Source organism: Osmia bicornis, chromosome 8, assembly GCF_907164935.1.
Source record: "Osmia bicornis bicornis chromosome 8, iOsmBic2.1, whole genome shotgun sequence".
NCBI classification, from domain to species: domain Eukaryota; kingdom Metazoa; phylum Arthropoda; class Insecta; order Hymenoptera; family Megachilidae; genus Osmia; species Osmia bicornis.
In genome coordinates, this window is record NC_060223.1 from 5848205 (window position 1) to 5870224 (window position 22020).

Sequence of the window (22020 nt, forward strand, 5' to 3'; positions counted from 1 at the left end):
ACAAAAGTAAAAATAATTTTATAGCTTTTATCTATCCATTTATTATCATGAATAATTAATATTTTTCATCGTGGAAAGTATATGCCTGGTTTCAGTAAAAGTGTTAAAACATTTAAATAACAAGAACCATCCTCACGCTGAAGTAAAAAGGATTTTTAAATTTTTGAGAAGTAGAGAATTAATACAATTTGAATATTAAAGTTTTATAATATGAACTTATGACCTTTTTCTGTGACATTCAGTAGTACATGTAATATATTCTTGTTATACGATTTTTACTGCAATATTACCCAGTGCATGGAATGCAATTTTTCATTCCGACATCTACCGCGGCCAAAAATTGCAGAGAAAGGGGGGGAACAAATTTCAACAACACTCGATTGATTTATGAAAAAATACGCAAAGGAATACTGCATAGAAAATTACATGATTCCAGTCGCTCTTGCAAATTACGTTCCTTATATTCAGATACAGAGTTTATACAAATGAATTTAAAATTAATTTCAATAAATTTGAATGTTATTTATCGAAGTAAAAGATACAATTAACACGTTGATGACCACTGTTGAAATTGTCATATTTAATGACACATTATAATGCACATTATTAAAGGTATTTAAAATTAACTTTCAAATCTACTGCAGAAATTTCCTGCTCTCAGAATTGATTTCCTTTTACCAATGAACGTGTCATTAAACATTCATTTCAACATTTGTACGTATAGTAATGGATGTACGTTTACAGTACCAAAAGGATAAGTTGTGAAATTTTAATAAACCATGAAAATTTCGTCGTCACGTTAGTAGGAAATTAACCAATTCCACATTTCGTTTAAGCCGTTAAAAGCATGAATTCATCGTAATCCGATTATACCTTCTATCACTGGACAAAGAAAGAATGTTACGTACGCCTAATCCTACGGTTGTACTACTTGCAGTGTACCGGCGGTCCGCGTTATTTCGTGTTACTCCACTTAGTCCTTAGGCACTGAATACGAAACTATAATTAATTTTTTTTTAATGGAACTATATATTTTTATTTAATAATTTCACTTGAATATTATTTTATTGAGAAAATTTTACGCATTTTTAATTTTCTAGATCTGACTCGTATTTAAATATTTTAACTTTTTATATAAATTATATCGTAAATTATTTTCTAATATTTTAATATGTAAAATCTTTAAAGAAAAATATATAGTTCCATCTAAATAATCAAAGATTAGTTTTAAAAAATCAAGGCAACTCTGCCCAGAAGAAAATTGTTAGCACCATATAATTTTCACTCTAGTTCCTTTGATTTAAAAATATTTCAGATGGTAACTATCGATAGTTAGTTGATATACTGCAAGAGAATTGCTCGAAAATTGCTCTCCTCAAGAAAGAAATTATTTAAACACGTGAAAGTTAAGTTTTCGCTTGTATATTTTACATTCGCCAGGCAAATATGATTAAGTTAGCGTGTAACGTATGGCTTGTTTCAAGCTACGCAACGTAGCTAATCATAATTTCTGGCGCAGGTAGTTAAAGTTTATACACGTAGGGTAATTCTATCGATCTCGACAAGCTGCCGGAACGTCTTACTCGTGAGCTTTCGTGTTTCCGAAGAATTTCTTTAATCGAATAGTTCACACGCGACGGTTTTTTTTTAGCTAGGATACGGAATTCGCAGTTATCCGAGGAATTCGGAACATCGCAAAGGAAAAGGTCGGTGAAACAGCAGCCGGGCTGAGATAAGAAGCTTCGAGTGCTTTTGCAATTACGAAAAGACGGAGAGCTATTTCAACTGGGCATTCTTGAATAACTTTAACCGCTATCGCGTTCTCCTTGATTTCCATACGATGAATGGTTTCATGAATAACGCAGTCGCGATCCTTGAAAACCTTCAACCAGAAGAAAGCTGCCGATAATTTCGATGCGAGGGGAAATAGATATCTTCTGTTACTTGTCATTCGAAGAATCATTATTTCTGTCAATTTCATTCATTCGTTTGAAATGGGTCAGGCACCAATGCTTGCGATAAGAAATGTGAAATTATGATTCGAGAAATATTTGTGAAATTCATTGAAACTTAGGTGAGGTTCATTTTGCACAAAAATATGACTTGTGTTGTACAGTCAAGATGATTTCAATCAATTTTAATTTATAGATTGTGGATATTTATGCATCTATGAAATCAAAATATTTCAGGGGTAGAAATTATACAAAAATCACAAGACAAAACTTTTCAATATATGTTAAAATGGATATTTGCATAGAAATCTGCAATCGAATCATTATATTTCTTTAAAAAACATCGGTAATAGTAGAATCTAGACGAGCTTGTATGTTATTTATAAAGCAATAACATTTGATACCATATATTGAAGATAAAGTGCCATAAAATTGTGTTTTCCCGAGCAGTAACGGTTTAAAGCATCCATCGATGGTAATCCAGGCATGGTTATCTTTTTAGTTTTTTACTCTTATCACAGCTGCCTGATTTAACTACCAATAAAGAGTTGTTGAAACAATAGTCAATCGAGCGATCTTATCGATAATTTGAATCCATGTCGGTGTGCTGACAAATTATCAGTCAATGTAACATTATCTTTTTGATTAGATAACAGGCATTATATTTTGTATCGATATTGTCCTGTTTATTTTGTTATAGTTCATTTCAAATTAATTTATATTTAATTAAAAAATTTCTATGTTGATAATTTAGCAATTTGTATAATTTAAATTATCATTGCTTGGATCATCATTAGACAAAATAATCACTTCTAATTAAAATATATCAATTAATTTTATAGGATTTCCATGAAATTATTCATTTTCACAGATCAATGACGCGTCTATAATTTTTTTTATTCACCCAGAAATGAAAATGGTGCCTTTTTTATTTCCTCGAAAGTTAGATGGTAAATTTTTTCTGGTACGAAAAAAGATAGGAGAAAAAGTGTGACCGTTCAACGAGGTTTAGTCCGGTTTCAACTGATTCAATCCTTTTTACCGAATTAGTTACAATGGCCGTTAATCTTCTCGTACTCGGCTTTAAAATTGCTATTCATCTCTGGACGGAGATTAGTAAATTCCGGTCTGATTACTTGCTGCAATCCATTTTTCATTTTCTTCTGTGAATTTCTCACTGCAAGAAATCGATGATAGGATAGCCAGGTTAAACTGACTTGCAGCTACCAATGCGTTTAGGTTAATCCAGATATTATGTTGTACGAGATAAATAAGCGAATTCTTCCCCCAATTCATCTCCCGAGATGAATATCGCATGTAAAGCTTGTAAATAGTGTCATCACTGGATTACAAATGTTAATGCAAATATATGGGTCTATAAAATATTTTCACCCTTCGCAGATTTCGCTTATTTCTCTTCTTTTCTTATAATTACATTGCAATATTATTTGTTATAAAAATATTGATGCTCTATATGCGCTAATAAATATCAACAGAAGGACAGACAGGCATATCAAACGTTCAGAATAAATAAATCTATAAATAGAAATGCAAACATTAAATACATTCGTGATTGCTGATTTCACGGAATTTTTACTGTGTCTTTTTTGTACTCGGTTTATTCGTACTCCAGTAATTGCACAACTGCATGCAATTATTGATAATTGCTTGATTTTCGAGCAATTGAGAGAGCTTCGATAAACATAAACAGAGCACAGTGAGTTAATTGAATTGTTTCTACATCATAAGTCGAAACCGTTCACTGTACTAGCTACGTGGTACGAATATACTTGGAAATATTTGATAAATGGATAATTAAAAGTGTATTTGTGTACCGGTCACTATGAGTGTGTATCGAAAGATGTATTAAATTGAAGCAATTAAGGATACAATGAAACGTTTGTTATTCATAATTATAAAGACTATCACACTGAGTGGTTCTAACATATTTCATGAATAGATATTGAAATTAAATATTACACCAGAGTTAACAAATGTTTTATTAAAAATTCTTAAAGAAAATGTAAAATAGTGAGGGACTTGGTTTCATATTAGTCCAATGTATTACATTTCATCGATTCTATCAATATTGTTAAATGACTTTATTGGAGTTAATAATGAATTAAACAATTCATTTGAAGCTTTACACTTTGCTAGAGGCAGATTTTACAAATTGTATGGATGCTATAGTGTAGTTTATGTACGGTTTGATATTTTATTGACTTATACTACTGAAACGTAATATAATTGTAAGCTGCAAGATGGACGAAGATTCAGCCATTTTGTGTTAAGAATATTAATTAAACATTTACACAGTCATTTTCATTAAGCTTTGAACTTTAATTTGATGCATCATAGGTGCTAGTTTGCAATACTTTTATGTCATGAATTGTCTGATTCTTTGTTGATCAATACTACTGAAATAATTGTAAACTCCAAGTTGGCCGAAGAATCAGCCATTTTTGGTTAAGAATATTAATGAAACGTTTATGTAGTCATTTTTATTAAGTTTTAAGCTTTCATTTTGTGCATCATGAATGCTACTTTGTAGTACTTTTAAGTCATGAAATCCTATTAGACTTTTAATATTTCAAAGTCCCTTGAATGGCAAGAGTTAATGGCATCAGTTTAAGTCAACGATACTTATCCAGCCTCCTTATAAACGAAAAGCTGATTACGAATAATGGAAAATATCATCTCATTTCGCGTTATTCATCATTCATTCGCTGTTTATTTGATTTTCCATTCATAACAGAAATCATTTTGCTCGATGCACGGGAATCACCGAATAATAGACAATTATTGCATATACGAGAGTCCATTCGAGCAGAAAGAGAAACATTTAACAATGTCTCGTTCGATCGTGCAGAATTCCCGTTAATAAAAACGTTTGGCGCATCGGACTGTTGTAATGAGATTAAACAGCAACACGAAAACAGCGAACGCTCGATTCGTTTCGCCATTGATGAAGCTTGCTTGAATCCGGTAACAACGTGATTGTACTGTGTAATATCGCGATAGCAGGAAATCGTGGACAGAAAAAAAAAGAGGAAGAACTTGAAACTCAATTATTCGCGTTCTCTAATTAACACGTTATTCTGCTTGCGCGTACAGCTGTTAGCTTTAGGGAGAATAAACATCGTTCGAATTAGCCGAAGAAATTTTCCCTCTTTCCACGTTTATATTCGTTCTGGCTATCCATGGTCGGATCAACGGGCGAGGTGTCTGGAAATTACATCCGAGCCCGGAACTTTCTTAGAAGCGTCCCGGAAAATTGCATTTTTAAGCGACAGCCTCATTTACCGGTGAGTAATCTCATCGGGCACCCCTTTTACTCCGTGGAATCAATCTTTTCTGTTTCTTGTTGACCACGACTTTCTTTGGAATTTTACGGTACAATTCTTTGATCTCTTTCATTTGCTCGCGATTCTGCGAGTGAAGCAGGAAATTTAGGAATGATTGAGTAGGGTGAAGATTGAAAACAGAGATTAAATATAAAATATTCTGGCTTCATTTATTTATGAAATTCTTTCACGAATTCGTCCGGTTGTACTATGAATATTTAATCGCAATCTGGGTAGTGCATTGGTAGCTCATTTTGGGGGATGGTTCACCGGGAATCTTCACCCCGTTGTTAAGTCTCCATTGGTTGCAACGTTCGCGCCGGTTATTCCGGATGAAAAAGTATAGTCGAAACGATCCCGAAGCGTCTGTCGTTCCAATAGCGATATCCGGCTATTACGAAGGAACCTCTGTCCCAGAATTGCGCACACAAGCGGACGTGTTACACGTTTGCGGAATGCGGTTGATTGTAAGTCGAGAACCCAATTTGCCAAACTCAAGTTCGTCGTTTAGAGGCGGGGGCGTACCGCAAGGACGTTGTGGCATTCTATTGAAGTTGTACCAGCTGATGTTATTATGCCACGTTCGGGTAACTACAGGGACGAATATTGTGGATTTAGAGCATACCTCGTTTCAACTCTATTGGAGAATGTCAAAATTAAACCCAGTACCATTGGTACGTTATTAAATCCGGCGTGTGTGTAGGTGCGTATACAGTGGCAACTTTATTTCTATTCCATTATTGCAACAAGTTCTTATTAGCCCTTGAACGGCGGAGTTTGGGTCAATGGAGACCCAAATTTAGAAAATGTATGTACAGATATATAAGCTTAAAGTTAAATCTATAATTTTTAATTGAAAGAGTTTCATATGTTGGAAGAATAATTTTTAGAGGAAGGCTCTCTCCATGGTCCGCCGTTCTAGGGTTAAGCCATTTCTTTCTTATTTTAATTAAATATCGAAAATTATTATTTTTATATTATAATTCCTTAAATATCATACAAATTTTGCTTAGAAAGTTTTTCTATATCTTTATAAATAAGAGAGTTAATTAAGATCATTTTGTGAGGTTCAGACTGTACGCAAGTAGTACAAGTCTACTATATCCGCGCCACGCCGACCGGCGCAGTAGTAATATCAATACCTACCACGACATGAGTTACAACAGTTATTCAAAATCAGTTTTCGGGTTACCTAAAGTATCACATTCCATATTTTCTTTTCTCCCTCTATATAGAGTGACCCAAAAAAGGGTGTGTAATCCAAAGGCTACAAATTTTCAATATTTATTATTTATTTATCCAATTTAAATTTTCTAAGCTTTATGGATCTTAAATTCCAAGTTTTGACTTTTGAATTACATGTAGGTTTCAAGTTTTAAATTTTAAGATCCAAATCTTAATTTCTTAAGTTACTATCATTTAATATTTTAATTACACAAATAAAATAAAGATTGTGTACTATAAATTTCATACTTTGATGGGTCGTTGGAAGTCGAGGCTGGTCAGTTGGCAGTTTATTAAATTAACGTGCTCTGGAGCATCGAAAAGTAGGGTCACTTGACCGGAAGCGCTTAGAGCAGTAAATAGAAGGGGGGAGAACCGTAGAAAGAGGTGCAACTACAGCGAAACAGACGAACGGATAGAGTGTAAACTATTGCTATTGGGGTTATCAAAGTGATTCACGTGACTGGTCGGCGGCATTATGCAAATGACCTGTAAAATTATCGTACCCTTCGGGCATCAGCGAACAAGAGCGAAACTGAACCTTTCATTAAACCGCGATAGAACACTTTTGCGTTCGGTAGCCAGAAAGGACACTAATAGCGCGCCTCTTGGATCGTGTTAAGCCCTATTTACAATGCCGACTGTTTAACATAATTCTATTTGATGTCTAGACTACAATTAAGACTTGGAAATTATTTGCTTCGAAACGGTTTCCATCAATTTTAATTAATTACTAGAGAGAAGACTTATGTTTGTTATCATTTATAATTTAATTACGTTTGATTTAATTTTCGAAATTTGCAACTGAATTAAATTAAAATTATTCAAACAGTAATTATATTTTTTACACTGAGAAATAATTTTAATGCATAGAAAATATAATGAATGATAGTTTTAGAAAATTGGATTATATTTCGAACTGTAAGGATCAAATTATCCTTCGTGGATGTTGCATACGAGGATGAAGGTTCTTCAAATATAATGATTAGCAATTAATAAAATGAACCATTTAACTGAAAAAACAAATTGTCAACTTTTTAGAAATATGATTTTGGAAACACACTGACGTATACAATGTGATTGATTGCTTTGAAACACACGTTCAGAAAAAGGTTGCTGCTTTTTTTGACGGATGATTTTTTTTGTATAACATTTTTAACAGTATAGAGAGGTATAATTGAAATTTTGTGATGAAAAATTGTAGAAAACTTCAAAGCATTCACTATCAAAGGAACAAAACAAATCTCCATCAAATTGGACGGAACAGAAAAGGGTTTATAGAAAAAACTTCGTTTTTCTGTTTTTTAACAACCAAAATGACGGAAATGCACGCACCATACGGCGTGCACAAACAGACGCATGATAGAGAAAAATATTTAGTAGGTCAGACAGAAATGTGTAGGTTTAGGGACATATTGTAACAATACCATTGTTTCTTCTGGTTTGCTCTTTTTATTTATTCAATAATCGAAATGATTATAGTTCATTGGATCATGCTTTTTCATGTTTATATAAAATTATTTAAAATCGAAATTTTTTATACTTTGTTTTATAACTTTCTTATTTTTATTTTGAATCAATTTGAAATTATAATAACTTCGTTATTTTTATTTTGCATTGATGTCAAATTGCAAAATAATTATTTAAACGTTAATTGCTGCAAAATAAGTGTCCACTGGAAAATGTTTCCCCGATTTTCCGCGCCTCTGTGTTAAAATAAAAAATTGATTAAATGAAAAGCTTTCGAACATTTAATTAGGAATACTCGTTATAATTGTGCCTCTTAATATTTGCTTCCATCGTTCCATCGGAAATTGAAATAACACAATATTAAGTATATTTCTTATTTCAATTCATAGACCATCGAGGCAGAGTTGGTAAGAAAATTCAGAAGCCTCTTGAAATATAAAATTTTCCAGCGGAGCATTCAATTATCACGTGTATTATTATGAAATACTCGAAAGCTTTTAGTTTAATTTTTTATTTAACCATAAAAGCGCACGAAATCCGTGGATTTTTTACATTGATTTTCCGGTAAGGAGAAAAGAGGAGCTAGAACGTTAAGAATGAAGTAGCTACCTACAAAAGAAAGACAATGGAATTCCATTTGTCTGTTTGCAAGAGCCAGCACGCCCCTAAGAATGTCTTACTCTAAAACAGAGTAAAAACGTTTTAACCGTTTGTAATGAAGAGAGAATCTATCGTGAACTGTATTCTCATTCTGAGAATTCTAGTACAGAAGAATCTCGCTTTAACACGTTGACTGCCAGGCAAACGGTATTGAAAATTTCATTAGATAATATTTATATTTTTTAAAAATTTTATTTATCATTTTCCGAATATTTTGTTGTTTCCGTTATTTCAAATACCTAATAAAAATATTTCTAATTAGATAAGTAACCGAATTTCTAATAATATAGATAATGGCTTCCTTTGATAATTCAAGTGTCACCCGTATATAGGTTATTATTAATTAATATTATTATTAACATGACTTTAGAAGTGACTAATTGCTAATTATTCAAATTATAATGAAATTATAATTCCCTTGTTTCAAGGGATGGGAAACTGTTTTCTTCAAAATGTAAGGTAGAAAAATGATTAAGTCTTTTGACACGACACAGATTAATTAATAATAGTAGGCTAGAGGAGAACCGCGTTCGGCCATTCTCAATTTCAATCGATGTCTTCGTTCTACATAACCCCGAAGAGCGTAGGAAACAGGAAGCAATTCCTTCGATGGTTGTCGGGAATGTGTCCGGCAAATTTATATCTGCAGACAACTAGGATAACGGTCGGGCAGTTAAATCACTTTTCGCTGCAGAAGAGGAATTACATGATCATTCAAAAGAGCAATGTCCCTAGAGAATTGGTTAAATGGTTTTCAAGGCACGTATTAAGATTATTAATTTATTGCCGACCGTTCTGGTGGAACGAGCTTTGTACGAATTTTAAACATTCTCGAATTTTAGATCTTCAAACAATTTCCATGAAAGCTATTAACTTTTTTCAACGCAGATATGACCATTATTTCATGCAAAAATACTGTTCCATTTCCAGAAATAACTGGTAATAAAAGTCTTTTTGTACCACTAATTGCACGGAAAAGAAACGCTTTTTATCTGCGTTTGATAAGGATAAATGAAAAGGGAATAAGAAAAGACTTCCTTTTTTTTTGGAGAAAACCACTCCTGTTTTATTCAAAGTAGAAAATTAATTCTTGGAATTTAGATCTGGTTGTTAACAATAAATGAATTTCTTTAGGAAAAAGAAAAAGGAACAATGAATTTCTTGAAAGCTTTTCTTAACGTTGAATACTTAATATTCAATTCTAAGTGGTAATCACTTACATTAAATAAACAGTGGTCTTAATAATATTCGTATTCATTTAAATTTATTCAATGCCTTTGCTCTGTGATAAACATTTTCAACCGGTCTTTCGAATTATTTAATATTAATGATGAGATTTGCATGCATCAATAATACTAATATATCAGTGGTATAAATAAATTTCAGTAGAATCTGCAGTGTGATTTCAATTTGATAAAATTTATGCAAAAATTGGCAACATCTTCTGATTTTTTGATGATAGAATATAATAGTGTAGTAGATACATAGGGGAACGAGACAACCTCTGTTTTTACCTTAATTAGAAAGGACCATTGCCTTTTTCACCTAGGTTAAACTAGAATTACGTGTTTGGAATACGAGTTGTTCTCTGAATGACTTCTACCCACTTGACCCGAGAAAATTGCAGGGAATTTCAAACTTATGTAATGACACTTCCGTTTCTACGACTGTTGACAATGTGTTTCATAAAGTTCTATGGCTGTTACCAAACTTGTTTTGCCATCAATAGTTACTTGCCATTAATTGTAATTCTGTTCGCGGTGTGAGGTATTACCCAAAAAGCAGAAATTATGATACAACTTTCGTACCTTCCTAGAATTTTCATTTAAGAATTAAAGAAAATGTTCCTTTTTGAAAGAAAATAATTTTTGATAGCCGGAAATGAAATATTAAAATTGCAGTTCTTCGACGAGGAAAATAACTTTTGGTACTTTATATTGTATCAGAGTTTTCTTGACAAAATACCACTGGGATATTCTTTAACCGAAACGGTCACACTGTCCATTGGACACTCGAAATGGTAGTACGTCAGCTCGAATGGCGATGCTTGACGGTATTTTATATCGCAATTGAAAAATAACTACGATTCATAAAACATTCGCGGATTCTCCGACCTAGTTTTTCATGTCGATATAACGCTGCAGAAAGTGGGTTTCCTTAGGATTTAAGAGTGCTGAAGGAATATTTGGTGGAGGATAGTAAAGAACGTAATTGCAAAGAAAGAGTTTTATTTTTATATTTTTTTTTTGCTGAAAAATTCGTGGAAAGTCGAGAAGAGTTAGGCTAATATACTTCCTGCTTTATAAGATTCATTGTTTGATCAGTATAAATTTTGCAATTAATTAAAGAAAATTATTTTCTCCAAAAAAGAATTAATTATTCATCATATGAATAATTAATATTTTAAATGAAAATATTTTTACAATCTTGTTTCTTAGAAAATGTATTAATTTGAAATCCTTTTATATGCTACTAATCAAAATTTTTAATTATGCCTAATTTATAAACTAAATTAATTTAGCGGACCATTGAGAGAACCCCAATTTTAATTTAATTTTCTATTTCATATCATTTTCATTTTCTAAATTTTACACTGTATCTTTAAAAATTATTATTCGAATATATGAAACTGTTTTATTTAAAAATTATACGAATGACCCAGGCTTCGCTGATCAAGGGTTAATAGATAACTGTTTAGATTGCTAGCTTTTTGTTTATTTAGAATGAAATATGAAGCTCTAAAGAAACAAGAATATATATTTCACCCTGTAGCGTACCACTCTGTCGTCTTTAAAGAGTCGAAATTTTCGTAGAACTTCCAGCCGGGCAAGTACGATGAAGAATCACAGTACATAAATCCATAAGGAACAATACATCTGGGTAACGTATAAATTCCTTTTCTCCTTCCTGTCGTCTGTATGTACACCGCGAACCGCATATCACGGATACCGCAGATGAAACTACGTTTTCACCGCTTTTCAGATCGATAATACATCCTGTTGGATACAGTCGTAGTTTAGACAATTCTCTTTCGATATTCCTCGCGTGGTTTCAATCGACGAAATGAGTTACCCAAAAGATATTCTTTCATATTTGAAGTTTTGTTACTTTTCATAAAGTATAGCCTTGAAATAGTTATTCCATAGATTGTACAAATCATGTGAACAATAATAATAGAAATAGCAATACTATTAGTATGTTAGCAAACCTAAGTTCTTAACAATTTATTTGCAAACATAGGATCTGTCACATTAAATTGCAAATTTGTAAGTTTAGAGATTCTAACATAATTTGATGACAGAAAAGTATCTAAAAATGGTACTTATGACACATCAAATTAAAACTTAAGATTCAATAAACTCAATTACATAATGCAAAATGGTTGAAACAGACAATGGATGAGAGAAATAGTGGATTATACCTCACTATTAGTATTTTTCAGTAGTATAAGTCAACGATAAATCAGCCAATTTGTATAAATATTGATAAAACGTTTATATGGTCACTTCTATCGAACTCCAAGCTTCTAAATGATTTTATAGGAGTGTTTTTAAAGCTTGTTAGTCAACTGTCGAATGGCGGACCATGGAGAGAGTCCCAATTTTCCCCAGACTTCGCTGTTCAAAGTATTAATCAAAGAGTTTCTTGTTATATTTATCATAACTGAAAGCTGTAAAAATATCAATCATTTCTTGTCAGTTGTTTTTGTGTACATTCGTTCAATAACTACGAGCATCTAAAAATAAAAGAAGAAAAATGAAGTAAATTCATTGCGGTGGGAAGAACCTCAGTCACACATAAATTTATATGGAACAATTGATATGGGGTGGTACATAAATTCTACCTCCTACCTTTTCCATAACTCCTCGAGTACCGCGAACACCATATCGGAGATACCATTCGTAGCGTATCGCAGACGAAACTACATTTTCACCACCTTCGGGATCAATAGTGTACCACGGCGGATGCATCCGCGACGCGAGACACTCGTGTCTCTTATTGTGGCGAAAGAATAGCTGCAATCCCGAAACATCCGTGGATTCTCTGACCTCTTTTAAGAGGACCTGCTTTCCATTCTTCCAACCCTGTCGGCATCCTGAATCAGTGTTCCTCTTCTTCTTCGGACGGACCACCTGCTCAACCTCTGAGCATGCATTTCCGTTTGCGCGCAATTCAACTATCATTTTCCATGGAACTTTCTTCTTATCCCGTGCCTTTCTAATAATTCGATGGAACGGTTATTCGTGGGGAATGAAAAATTCTTCCGCAACACGAAACGATAGGAATGTTATGAGAAATGGGGTTTGCGGGTTTACTGCGGACATCGGTCGCGCGATGGGGTTGTAATCTTGGCGATATGCGTGCGTCTGTGATCCATGTCGCGTTTAATTAACACTTTGAGAACTGGTATTCAGTGGTGTAACTTAGGTTCTTTTGGGGGTGGGAACCTTAGAAATTTTGAAATTAAAAAGTTCTATAATTTGTAAAATTTTAAATTTGCAAATTTTGTAATTGCAAAATTTTAGAATCTTATAATTATAAGTTTATAAGTCTACCCATTTCAATTCCAATTTGAAAACTGGTGATTTTAATGCACGCGTTATGAAATGTAGAATTACAAGATCCACTGTAGTTGCGAAAGTGTAAATTATGCAACAGACTGATAAACTTCTTATCAAAGATTTTCATGAAAATCGATGCGTGTAACTTTCCTTGTTGTCAGTAGAATTTTCATAAGAAGTAGCATAGTTGTGTGCGTATAAAGTTCCTTCGTGTTCATGAAGTTCCCTTTTCCACTACTATCCCTCTTATCTAGCGGTAATTCGATACTCGGGGAAAATTGCTAGCGCGGTTGCCGCGATGCTTTAGAAACCCACCCCCTTCTGTCGCATAAATATTTCCATTGTACGGCCACGATTTCTTGTTCGATTATTCAAGCAGATCAACGCCTGGTAAATCGATTTTTATGCACGGTGGGCGTGCCTGGTCGGAACTGCGTGTCCTGAAAGGAAAGGATTATAGCGGATCGAGCGTAAATAACGACGTACATTTACTGGAAAAAGGAGTATACCAGATCGCTTACCCTATAAAGGATGTTCGTGAACGAAATGTCATTCAAAATCCAATAAAACCAGCTTCGCACTGGCTGCTGGAAATTGAGGTACGAATGAATTGGAAAAAAGAAGAGGAAAAGTCAGGAGGAACTAATTTTTGGGAATTTTAATTAATGAATGTTCTATCAAGGATCAAAAGAAGGATCAAAGTGATGGCTTTTTAATTAAGCAGTACTATAAATAATTGGATGACTAGGATGAGTCTGGCTCCATTCTAAAATTTGGAGATTCCACAATTTCAAAATTTCTCAACTTCAGAATTTCAAAATTACAAAAGTCTGGGATTCTAAAATTCTAAAATTTCAAAATATCAGAACTCCAGAATTTCAAAATTTCACTCAGAAGAAGAGCCAAGTGGAGCCTGTATATAATATAAAAATAATGAGAAATACAAAATTAAATTAAAATTGAGGCTCTCTCCATGGTCCGCCATTCGAGGTCCTCCTCCAAGTCGACTATACAAAGATTAAACGAATCAAAGAAAGTTTAAAACGAAATCCTGGACAATGAGGAGCAGTTAAAAAGAATTTCGAATAAAGAAGGATGAGCGAACAACTGTACAGAATGGAAAGAATAGCTCTAGCTATACTTTCATCATATTTTATGATCGCATCGTACGCGAAGTTTACCATATTCTTCGAGCAGCTAGCGGAGGCAGTTTCCCGAAGCGCCGACAACTTGGACAGAATTCCTTGAGTCAAGTTTTCACCTGAAAGTTCGCCGTCGTACTCGAAACTCGTTTGTCGGATCAGCTATGGTTGCATTTTTCGAACAACTTGTTGACACTTATGCAGCGGGCGGCGGCGTTGCACACGCGTGGCAATGCATACACAACTTTTCTACCTTTTCGTTCGGAGCCCTGTGAAAGTTGCAGAGATAGCGGAACGGCCGATTCGTGTGCAGAAGCCAACAGATGGCTTGGCTACGGAATTTCATTCGATTGTACGCCGTTGAAATAAGTTTTGATATTATTTCGGAGTTCGTGGTTGAATCCATTCGACGCCTGGTACGCTCTGAACGGATATTTATGGAAACTGAACAACGAATTTGCACAGGAACGAAACTTTTTCCAGATATTTTAACTATCATACGTGGAAATAGTTTTATCGCTCGCGTTAACGATCGGGGACGGGAATAATTATTTTAAAAAAAATGTTAACTTGAAATTTTCCATCGAATTTCAGGCAGCGCGTTGAATTGTAAAATCAGGTGGGAAAAGTATATTTTATAAATCGACCAATCGTTTCTCTCCATTTCCTTATTTTCGACTTCTGTTGAGGTAGAATCTGTCTTGGTATTGCAACCACGTCACCGTGGCATGTTTAACCTCTTCCATTCGAGCCAAATTTGACCTCCCTTATATTCTTCCTAGAAAGAGGTAGAAACCGTAGGGATCGAGATCTGGGTTGAAGTACGACTTCGAATTTCAAGTCGATCAATTTTTCGCGAGCTTTTCCGCTGCACTGGGGGTCGCGTCTTATCATAATGCAAAAGAGAGTGGGTCTGATGCATCGAATGCGTGTCTACTTTTTTTTGGAGAGTGTAATAGAGTTTCTAGTTGATTGCACTGCCTTTTGACATGAATTTCTTGTAGACAAGGCCTTCGGCATCCGACAAGGTAAGATATGGTCTCCTTTGCAGAAGGCTGAGTCTGAAACTTTCCTGCTCTAAGCAATATGCCGCGTATAAACTTGGAAGATGACTTTCTGGATTATACAGGGAATCGATAAATTATTTGCACACTTAGTTACATTATAATGATGGTATTCGAGAATTCAGGTAGTTATTATTAACCGTAGAACAGAGCGGAGCTTGTTAATATGAAATACAACATTAAACTAAAATTGAGTCTCTCTCCATGGTCCGCCGTCTGATAGTTATACTTTGAGCTTCTATTTTGTCACGAAAGATGATTCTAATTTTATAAAAGATATTAAAAATTTATTATTTTTATTGGCAATTTACAGCAGTAATTTACTACAAATTACTAGCAGCAATTTCACACTCGGATATAACTTAAATCGCCTTGTTAATATTGAAATATCTGACGGGGCGAAAAGTTGTTTTAAATTCTTAATATCCTTTTTACGCCTTTTACTTCCTCGGTGGAAAAACTTTCACGACAAATTTCTTCCTACTTTCAGCTCTCTTAAATTATTGTTCTTATATTTCACCCGGACCACTTTGCCTGTAATGAATGAATTATTTTAATTGCACTGCGTTGGTTTTCATTCCTCTTCGCAGTTAATCCGTGTTTTTATTAAAACAAAGCAGATTATAAGAAATTACTTTACTCGTTATCCAAAGTGCTCCATCGTTTAATGTTTTCGAAAATGAATGTTTTCAAAGACGCATCTAATAAGCCCTGCGTATAGTTTATAAGCGTCTCGAAAGTTAAAGGAATCTTCATTCAAAGAAAAGGTGGATGGAGTTTCTTTCTCTCTGTCGTCAAATACGCAATTACTTTCTCACGGTCGAATGTGCAGTGAAAATGACGGGGAGCAAAGCGGAAGGGTTTCGGTCATTGCAGCCGCTATTCTCACAGACATACACACAGAGGGGGGGGGGGGGGAAAAAAGGAAAAACCTAGCACTGCTTGTGTTTTATCATGTGTTGTTGGCAGTGGGCCACCGGCACGCACGACCTCACATCGCTATTTGTTGGTTTCCGTCTCGTTAGGTGGAAAATCTATTTCTTTTCGTCGGTATTGTGCGGACTCGTTTGTACAGGCTCCGAAACGCTCACCGCATCCATATCCCGCGATTCCCGGCAAACAAAAAGAGGAGAAAGAACGCGGAGATGGTGAAAATAGATAGAAAAGGATTCTGGTGAGAGCTGGTGGGAAAGAAGAAAGACAGAACTATACGATTGTTTAGGATGTCTCTTTCTTTCTTTATTTCCTTCTTTCTCTCTTTTTTTATTTTTTTATTTGCAAGCTGAAGTACCAGCAATTTGGATTTTAATCGAGAAGCAAGAAATTACGGTATTGTTCTCGCTTGTTTCGACCGAATTCTCTTATTCCCGATAGTTGATGTTAGTTTTTGTCCCCGGTAATATGAAGTTTACGTTTCATGAAAACTTTTATGCTTTTTATAGCCCGTCACTTGGACGCGTTGTGAGCATCGTTAACGTTAAGTAAAGGGTAATAAATGTCCGGAGTAAAAAGTTTGATGGTAAATGTTTGTAAGCGACATTCGTCTGATTTCCATTTACAAGTTGTACGGTGAAACAACTTTTAATTAGACGGATCTCGATCCACATCCCTGAGACATTTTACATTTCAGGATGTTTTGCAAGTTTTTAGTACTAAATTATAACTTTCTTGATGTCCTTATCTTTTATTTTAAATATTTTGATAAATGGGAATGACACAGTTTCAAAATTACTGGTTGAATTTCATTTTATATTAGGTTAGGTTAGTTTTCTCGACGCCATTTTGGTGCTCGTCTACGTGGACCAATAGGATTATAGATAGAAATCAATATGGCGTCGAACTAACCTCAAAAGTAGACTAAAACCTCTCAACTTTAATTGGAATTCTACGCATCGAAAACTATTAATTGGCAGACAAAAGAATTAATAATCTTTTTAGTTGAATTAGTAACTCCTTCAGCATTGTAAAACTTGAAAAACCTTTCATGGAAATATTTATCGCCACTGATTGCATCAATAGAAAATCTATTATTTTTCATATCATTTTGATACAATCCATCAAATTCTTATTCTTCCAAAGCAAGCTAAGCACACTTTTATCTTGCGATACGTAAACGAGCAGACAGGGCTATTGTTTTAACCCTGTTCATCAAGGCCAATCGTTAAACTTCTTGTGGAGTGGACTGTGAAGACAGGTTCGTTGAAGAGTACCTGTTCTTACTAAACGAGGTTTCTTTGCTTGGGTTCGCTAAAGGGAATCTGCTCTTGTTAAATAAAGTGGCCCTTTTGTATTGGCTAGACTTCTCTGAAAAGAAATCTTCTTCAACGAGAAGAAGATTTAATTGTTAAAATATTAGGTGCATAAATTAATTTAGTCCCTTAACATCACGTCTCTGTAATTACTCTTTCAAATTTGAATATTTGGGGCTTTCTTCAAGGGTTAAATTAAAAAAATGAATTTGTACACCTAATATAATATTTTTCCATTTTTTTTTTTTTTCAAAACTGAACCAATTCACCTTCTTCCCTTAACTTCACGGGCAAACCTCTTAAAATAAAAACTCATCGCTCTAAAAACATCGAGTATCCTTCAACCGACCCTCGTTCCTTTGACCCAGTCCGTCTCTCGTGAAACACACTTCTCGTGCCTGGTCAAACATCGCAGTAAGCAAAAAATAATCTTATTACTTGGCTCTTCGAGAAAACGTAAGTCCCTCTCGAGCTTTCGCTATATTCGATAACGAGTTTATCCGTGGAACTTTAGATACGGTCATTTGAAGGCGATCAATTTATTTAACGAAACAAAGTGCTAGGAGTCGAGAAAAGAAAGAGCGATACGAAGGCGATTAGTAGAAGTGGGGACGGAAGTAAAATGGTCACGTATGGACCATAAACCTAATCCGTGTCGCTATCATGGTTAATACAATCATTTCGGAGCTTTTCATTGCAATCCTGTTCCAATCTGAAGGGATCAAATACAGCTTGATGATATCAGAAAGAAGACGTTCAATTTGAATCATTTCAAATTAATTTAACAATCACTGGGTGATCAGAATTTAGGATCCTTTTTAATTTTTAATAAATTGGCTTAGAATTTTTAATTTTAAAATTATTTTCAGGGACGATGATTTGAATTTACTTTAAATTTCAGTGAATTTCTTCTGCTGTTAGTAACTATAAAAGTTGAATAAAAAACTCGACTATCCAGTGATTTTGTGAATAAATATTGACACGAAAAGCGACATTTTCCGGAAGCTGCAAGCCTGAATATACGTGTTCTATAAAGAGTTGAAGCTTTTGAGCTGAAACTGAATACAACATCAAAGTTTGCATCCGTGATAGCTTTTGCGGCAACGAATTCTTGATAAAGTTGAACGTTTAATACAAAAATTCATTGAAACGAATCAGTGCAACCATGTTTTTACACATTCTATTCAGAGAAATGTTTTGTATCGAAAGTTTCCAGTGACAAAAGTTTCAATTCCTTTGTTCCATTTTCAGCATTTTCGTGTTATTCGTTACCCGTAATGCATTGAATTACATTAATTAGAGATGAATATTTGTTGTAATGTAAACAACAGCTGAGTTTTTGTATGTATCGCCCGTGAGAAGCACATACTGTAACGATTCGTGTTTGCTTCAATGAACTACAAAGGTTAACGCTCTAAATTATCGATTGCCACTAGGTTGTTATAAAGAGTGTTACACTGTACACATGGAAATATTATCATCCATTAATCAAGCTAAAAGTAGCAAACATGATTATTCAATTTAATATTAAGATTTAACATATCCACATTTCTTATCTTATATCTTATTCGAAACATATGCGGTTTGACAGGATTTCATGACAAAAAAGTATCACAAAATGGCACTTATGGCATATCAATTTAAAGCTTAAAATTCACTGAAAATAAGTAAATAAAAATTCCATTAACATTCTTAATATAAAACGAATGGTCGCCAGTTATAGCGAGCAGTAACCTTTTTGAAATAGGCAAACTCCGACACAATTTCATGACATAAAAGTATCACGAAATGGCACTTGTTACGTGTCAATTTGTGGTTTAAAGTTCAATAAAAATAACTGTATAAATAGTTCGTCAATATTCTTGATACAATATGACTGGTTTCGTATGGGAGTGAAAAGAGAATCGAGGCATTTGCAGTCTAAAATTAGTGTCGTTCATCAATGATTAATATTGTTAAAATAACGAAATTGACAAGTTAGAAAAGATTGTTAAAAGCTATTATCAGAGACTATTTCAGTGTAGTATGATTTGATTGAAAACAGGTAAGAGAAATGAAATGGTGGTATCTCTGGATGCAGAGGAATTTGATTTCAATCGAACGATTATCGATCATCGATCGACATTTTTCCTCAGTTAGGAAACCAATGTCCGCGGTATAGAAGCGCAGCAGCGGGCACCCGTGCGGCTAAAACGAGTAATCTTTTTATCCTGTTATTTTTGGCAATTTAATTCATTCGTCATACGCCTGCGAACGTGGCTTGCTCTCTCGCAATCAGCAGTCACCGGGCTTTAACGACGTTATCGAGGAACCGTGATTGAAGCAATATTTGCTTTGCACTTATTAGCAATTAACCGATATCCTACTTCCTCAGGTAAACATCAAACTGGTTTTTCGATTGATATTTCATTCGATTAAAAAATCGTCAGACAAACCATTTGCCCTTTTATCGAAACCTCCACGAAACTGTTCAATAATTTCATTCCTGGACTCTTTGTTTCTTCTGAAAGTGAAAAATATTATTTTCAAGATCGACGAAAGATTCGGATAAGAACGGGGGTTGACTTTGCTTGAAAAGAAAAATATCATCGTGTAAAGGCAAGGGAAATTTTTAATTTGAAAAATGGAACGGGGTAAACCAGAACCGTGACATTGTTCTTAACACGTATCTTTCTGCGAATTAAAAAAGTCACCTGCAAAGTGTCCGCGCTCATTTCAGGAATTACAAATTTCACCTCGTTTTCTCTTCCTCCATCATCTCCTCCCCCGGTACATTAACGTTGCTCCAGTTGTTGCAAGTATGTCAGAACAGACGAAACCAACAAGAGCCGGTGTTATTGAATGACACAGAGGCAGTAAATCAAGATATAAACGATTTACACAGCGGTGCTATTGTACGGGGTAACAGATCAATAAAATATCGCGCGAGATTTATCGAGCGTTTCAATTCTGCTCTGTCTTGCAAATTAGAGGTACGAATGAAGTTTACATTGAAATATGTATGTTTCGATGACACGTTGAATTCATTTTGTTACACTGGTTATAATTAGAAATTGAAAAGAAGAATTTATTTTTTTAAGATTTGGGTTGATTACTTTGAAATTAATGGGAAATTAAAATTAGAATGTTAAATTTCTTGCAAAGTAGGGTTTCTTGCAAAGTGGGGCTCTTTACAAAATGGGGCCCCTTGCAAAGTGGAGCCCCTTCCAAAGTGGGGTTTATTGCAAAATGGAACCCTTTCAAAATTAGACTTCTTGCAAAATGGGGCCCAGAGCTGTAGCCTCCCTTAAATCCTCCCTTAACCCAGCACAGATACTACCCTCCATATCTTCCTTTTCTGAACAAGAAAGCTTATAAAAAAGCTTATAAAAATCCTCTCAAAATTGCAACTGCTGTAATAAATAAATAACAATCTTCCTTTACTTTGTACCAGAAAACTTTTGAAAATAGTGCAGTCTGTAAAGGAACTAATATTCTGTCTCGACGGATATCAGTTTCTGACAAGAATTCTCTTCTCCTTCGTTCTATTTTTTCTTCGTAACGGCAACATCTCCTTTATCAAATCTTGGGAAGAAGATATTTTATCGTCAGAAGAAGAAGAAGCGCAGTGTGAAAAAGTAGCCTTGAAGAGCTCTTGTAACTAATTTCACCATAAAAAAAAAAAAATAGAGAAGAAACAGTATAAAAAGGGAAGCTCGAAGAGCACTTGTAACAAGATACACGGATAGCAATTACTGTAACTAAAACTCTAACGTCGTTAATTAAGGTTTCATCGTGTGTACACCTCATTCACCAGTTACACAAGATTAAATGGCCGTGTGATATGCGGGATATGCGGGAGGTCTAGGCAATTCTAGTTAACTCGTCACTCTATTTGTACAGGCAGAGTAATGCCAATGTTTGATTTTATTGATTCCCGAGGAAGACATTACGTTATTTGCTGTACCAGCGTCGTTTGTGTATTCACACTTAAATTAACCCTTTCGTGGCTAATTGGGCATAAGGGCGTTTCTTTTTTTCACTTCTACGAATATGCAATTTTTTTTCAAAATTAAAATTCCCCATCTAATAATTTTATAATATTCATGCTTAACCCTTTGGCTAGAATCGGGGGTAGTTGTGATATTCTTCTACACATTAGTGACGAAAGTTATCTATGATAAAAAATAATTTGCTAGTCGAAGAGAAAGTTTCCTTAATTACTTTCGTCGAAGCCTGAAATTTCTTTATCCATCCCTAGCGCTGCTGAAATTGCTACGAACTTCCACCGTTTTCTCCTGTCACCCGCTCATTTATTATCGGTCTTTTATTACGCGCCCTAAAAACCTTCTCCCATACCTTTGCTTCTTTCCT

General features: G+C 34.4%; 1 protein-coding gene across 7 annotated transcripts in view; it reads left to right on the forward strand.

The window, feature by feature from the left end:
* The window catches only part of LOC114875155 (limbic system-associated membrane protein-like), a 206690-nt gene that overhangs the window by 105196 nt on the left and 79474 nt on the right, over positions 1-22020 (forward strand). The gene's annotated exons all lie outside the window — the stretch shown is intronic.